The 5,173-nt window shown below is 34.8% G+C and overlaps 1 long non-coding RNA gene across 3 annotated transcripts; it reads right to left on the bottom strand.

The window, feature by feature from the left end:
• Window positions 1-3,444, bottom strand: LOC112703335 (uncharacterized). 3 transcript variants are annotated; one of them, XR_003154566.3, is made up of 3 exons: window positions 2,973-3,444; window positions 534-2,748; window positions 1-441 (listed from the first exon to the last, which is right to left on the bottom strand). It is a non-coding gene; the product is annotated as an uncharacterized lncRNA (long non-coding RNA). The 3 variants fall into 3 exon arrangements; XR_011864108.1 differs by having other exon boundaries at window positions 1-425; XR_011864107.1 differs by having other exon boundaries at window positions 1-459; window positions 2,961-3,376.
• Between the last annotated feature and the right edge of the window lie 1,729 nt (window positions 3,445-5,173).

The following is a 5,173-nucleotide window of genomic DNA, read 5'->3' as shown; positions in this document are numbered from 1 at the left end:
TTTCATCTCAACTACTTCCACTTTTATTGCCAAATTCTTCAGAAATTACAGACACACACAATTACTTACATACACAATATACTCAACTTCAATAACCAGTTTCAATACCAAATTACTATCCAGCCACAGCAGCAAATTTTAAATTACATAAAGTAGACTTCAATGCCTAAGTATAAACTAACTACAATTGCCCTATTTTCTACCAAGCTTTTATCAACCCAGTTTCAGAGGCACCAAACATGGTAAACTTTGGTTGTGATTCGACAAAACCTGCAGCCAGCAACATACACAACCAACCCAGCCAATCATGCCGAACATACAAGCAACCTTCAACTTCCACTCAGATGCCTTTATGTCTGCCTTCAGGGCTACAACTTTCCTCTTCAACCTTGCAACATGCGGATCTTCGCTTCCAACTTCTGGATCTGCCCAATGGAAAAACTGACATTCATCATTAACCTACATCAGTCCACCATACTCAGTACCCAAACAAAACTTTGGGATCAGCTGAGAATAACTGTTCATAAACTCACCTCATAGTAGACGCAGCCTCAGAATCGGCGACCTGAGTTTTCTTTGGTTCCGAAAACTCGCAACACTGGTCTCTCTCCATGCCCACAAAGAATCCCCCTCTTCTGCGCAGACCCCCTGCTCTGAGACGACCTTGAGCTCTCTGACGCCATTGCTGCGCTCGAACCCTAGCCCTAGCAGACGTGTTATGCTTCTCTTTTGGGGGTGACATTTTTTATTTACAATAAAACTTATTTTTCTATATCATTATGTAGGTAAATTACCAGTAACAACCTCAGGGGCAATTGTGTCCAAAAAATTTTGTAATTGGGGGGGAGGACGATTTTAATGTGTTTGTAAAGATTTAGGATGATTTTAATAAAAAAAACTTTTGGGACGAAATTGATTTCGACCCCAGACCTTGGGGACGAAAAAAGTACTTATCCCTATTACAAAATTAAAATTTATACACCTCAACAATATTTATTTTCGTAGGCTAAGCCCTACAAACAAGAATCACCTACCCCAAATCCACTTTCCTAACTTGAGAAGAGAAACACTTTTCTTCGCTACTGTTAATGTCCAATGAGACGGTCTCTAAAACATCAATAACCTATCTCTTTTAATGCTTGATTGCTTGATAAAACGTCTTTTTTGCCTAATTGTAGTACACCTAAATTAGAACCCTCCATTTTGTGGGTGCCAGACCAAACATGCCTAATTCGCATGCATCGTCATTGACATAGCCTGTCATCACAACTTTTTTATTTCATGTGGACTAGGGTAGAAATGGCTTCCATTTCGTGGCTACTATCAAAGAAATGGCTATGCCAGGCCTGACTCTCATTTTGTAGTCGGTGTTGTGAGTTGGAGGCCAAATCTATTTTGCAGGGGTTTCATGAGAATGGCACTGCGTATTTTCATCAATCTTTCTTACAGTACGTATTTAACGAATTCAAATATTTTTTTATATTTATTTAAATAAAAAGCTGCTTTTTCTCTAGAGAGAATTAATATTATTTTTTAGACATTGATTTATTTAACTACTTACTTTAATTATTCATATCAAATGATAAATATTTTCCCTTGTTTTACATTTAAAATAAGATTCGCATCAAATTTAAAGTATTTTAGTATAACCTTAAAAATATTTTCTCTCAATAATAATAGAAAAACGGTTGAAAATATAACTATAATGGCTACATAACTTTTTTCTATTTTGTGCGAAAAAAACCTCCTTCTTTTTTGTTACACAAAACAAAGCAAAACATGACTATTCAAGGAATTCAAATTCACAGAAAGTGTTCGACTGTTAATTACTTATTTTTTGCGGATGACTCCATTCTTTTCTATAAGGCTATTGAAGAAGTGTGCTCCAATACTTTGGGTTTATTCAATGACTATGAGAGTTTCAGCAGTCAAAAGGTAAATCTTAATAAATCTTTAGTTTTCTTCAACCAAAATAACCCCTTTCTTTCAGACACCAACTAGCAGAAAGTCTCAACATTATTGATACTAGGGCTCAGGACAAATATTTAGACCTATAATTTGTTGTGCATAAATTGAAAAAGACTAATTTTAGGACTATTAAGGATAAAGTTTAGAAGAAGGTATAAGCTTGGAAACAGAACTTCTTCTCAACTACTGGGAGATATGTGTTAATTAAAGCAGTGGATGAGGCGATACCGGTGTATACTTTATCATGTTTTAAGCTATCAGACTCATTAGTGGATGATATTCACAGAATCCTAATGCAGTTCTGGTGGGACAATGAGGTAAAGAACGAATGATGGCATGGATCAACTGGGATAATATGACGAGGCTTAAGAAGGAGGATGGACTTGGTTTCAACGATTTGAAAGCCTAGAATCTAATGCTAATGGATAAACAATTTTGGAGGATAACAATTAAATCGAATTCACTACTCTCACATCTTCTTAAGGGAAAATACTTTCGATATAACTCTCCTATCTCAGCAAAAAGGATTTTCAATCATCCTGGGGTTGGTAAATTTTATTAGAAGGGAGAAAAGTAGTGAAAAAAGATGGGTGACAGTGTCTAAATTTGGCGAGATTCTTGGCTCTCGCCCCCAAACCCATTCTACCTCAATCCAGATAGCAACATATTTATATGTTTCAATCGAGTTAAAGAGTTACTGAAAGAAAACGTATCCAGAACTAGGAGTTAATTGAAACGTCCTTCCCCCCAGGCATGGTAGCCTGTATCCTGAGTGTCCCCCTGAATGAACAAAGATGGAGTAGATAAGCTAATTTGGACCTAGAACAAGAGCAAATAATATGATGTCATTTTTTGGTACAGAATAGCATACACCTTCTATCATCCTCCAATAGAACAATATCCCCAAGTGATGCAAAACACACTAATTTGAAAAAGGGTATGGAGCTTAAAAATTCCAACAAAAGTCAAACTCTTTCTCTGGCAAGCCTTACATGACAAATTACCTATGTTGGTCAACATCCACCACCGGTTTCCCTCAACTCCTTCTTTGTGTTCAAGATGTGGCTCTGAAGATGAAACCACCAACCATTTCCTCCAGATATGTAGTCTGGTTGGAGAAATTTGGAGTACTTTACCATTAGTCTTCCTTTCCAATCATAATGAACCAGAATCATTTGTAGATTGGTGGCTAGAAATCTAAACACTGGCCAGAAATGGGATTGATAGGGATTAGAAGATGCGCTTGTTCGCAGCTATTTGTTGGGGTTTACGGAGGGCCTAAAGTGCAAAAATCTTTGAAGGGAGAAAAGATCAAGCTTAGAATGTTTTTTATCTAGCAAGGAAGCTTACCATGGAGATTTGTGGTGGATTAGGATAGATGGGTCTGTGTTCTACTCTTCCCTAAGATATTTTCTTTGTTTATCTTAGATCAATAGCTCTGTTTGTTGAAGACAAATGGCGTCTAGTGATATGTGCACTGTATGCAGTTCTTTTTGAGTCTTTATTTTACATTCTTTGCTATCGTAAGATTGCTCATAAGATATGGAAGAGCATTTACAATAGTTTGAGCTCAGATAATATTTTCATAATTTCCCTCATCCCTTGATTATTGGTGAATTTATCTTCTTAGTTTCTCATTAAAGGCATTTCTTAGCCCCCACTATTTGCAAGTATTTTAAATTACTTATGGTTTTGACTCAACAAATATATATTTGAGAGAGATAAAGCTATTGATGAAGACAAGATTCATGACTTTGCTATGCATTTGACAAAAGATTACTACATGGCCAAGAAGGAGTGTCAATAATTTTATGGTAAAATAGGTTCATTGGATTCCTACTAAGCATTTATTTGTTAAACAAAATTCAGATGGTTCAATTTGTAAAGACGATAAAACAGCCTGTGATGGCATACTTAGAGACTATAATGGTAGATTCTTAGCATGCTTCAGTGCAAACCAAGGTAGCTGTACTATTATTATGGAATTTCTATGGTGCTGAAGGAAGATACCTTCCTCACTTGTTGAACATGCGTATCAAAGCTAAGAAGTTTTACACGTGTATCCTGCAATGAAAAGGTCACCTGAACCTTGGTCAATGACACTCAATAGTTACAGAAGTCGGACCCACAATACATAGTTTTTGTCTAATAATTAACAGTGGAGGAAATATAATCATCCCATTAAGATGTTTGAAAAAGTACTGATATTAAATAATTTTTTAATATTGATATGATATTTTTGTTGTATTTAGCCCATGATTTAGGATACACAATTTTTTGACATGTAGTTATTTTGGACTACATACAATGTAAAAAAATGATAGAATGTGTTAAGAAATAAAATTTTCAAAAAGTATATAAGAGGGTCTAGAGTAAAAAAAGAAAAGACTTACATTCACTTAGATCTATTATGGTAGATATCCACCATACAGATAAGGTCCATTCCAACTAATGTGCGTGACACCCATTTATTATTTTTAGTGTGCTATACGTATGTAGCGAATGGAATAAGCAATGATATTTACGTCTCCCGATTATGTTGTTGAAGTTGACCCGATTATTTATAATAATTTTTATTTTACATTGGAGAATGCATATGAAATGTTTGTTATCATGTGGTAAATTTAATTTGTTATGGGTAGTAGGGTTGTTGAATTCATGAAACAAACTTATGTAAAAGATTAAATTTTTATAATTATATAGTTTAGGATAGTATAAATCTGGATTTAGGTTGTATGATTACCTAATATTCTATTTTATTATTTAGGATGTCAGCTTTAGTTATCAGGGAGTAATTTTTTAAGTTTATGGTAAAAGATTTAATGAATAGTTATTTAGGTTTAGGGTTTTGATTTTATGATTTAGAGTTTAGGATTTTGGTTGTTTAGTTCATGGTTTAAGAGTTATTATGTAGGGTTTAAAGTGATAGCATTTTTTTGTTGAATATGTAGGGTTTTTGAGCTCTAGGGTTTAGGTAGGGCTGGAAGTGAGTCGAGCTGAGTCAAACTAGACCAAGTTCAAGTTCGTCTCACGAAAATTGAGCTTGCCTCATGGCTCGACTCACTAACAATCAAGCCTATTTCTTAAGCTCAAGTTCAATTCACCAAAAGCTCACAAGCTGACTCGAATTCATGAGCTGATTCAAATGACAAGAACATAATCTATAATTCTATATCAATAAATTATAACTTCTATATATTAAAAA

Source organism: Arachis hypogaea, chromosome 7 (genome assembly GCF_003086295.3).
Source record: "Arachis hypogaea cultivar Tifrunner chromosome 7, arahy.Tifrunner.gnm2.J5K5, whole genome shotgun sequence".
Taxonomy (NCBI): Eukaryota; Viridiplantae; Streptophyta; class Magnoliopsida; order Fabales; family Fabaceae; genus Arachis; species Arachis hypogaea.
This window is presented reverse-complemented; position numbering and strand designations above follow the sequence as displayed.